Raw genomic sequence first — 292 nt, forward strand, 5'->3', positions numbered from 1 at the left:
AAATGCAGTATGGAATAATAGTCGCCAATTGCAAAGCAAAAAAAAATGCCACTGAAAGCATTTCAGATCAGTTCTCGGACAAGAAAATACTCAGCTCTCCACCTTTGGATTGTCTGCAGACATCATTCCTGGAATACATTAACTATTCACACGATCCAGAATACACACATTTTAATTTCATAATCAATCATTTTCACCACAATAATAAAACAGTACACATTTATAATCAAATTATCTGAGAGACCAACTAAACAGGTACTCTATAGGGGCATTTGTCCCTCTGCTGAAGCTC

This window comes from Chiloscyllium plagiosum, chromosome 14 (genome assembly GCF_004010195.1).
Source record: "Chiloscyllium plagiosum isolate BGI_BamShark_2017 chromosome 14, ASM401019v2, whole genome shotgun sequence".
Taxonomy (NCBI): domain Eukaryota; kingdom Metazoa; phylum Chordata; class Chondrichthyes; order Orectolobiformes; family Hemiscylliidae; genus Chiloscyllium; species Chiloscyllium plagiosum.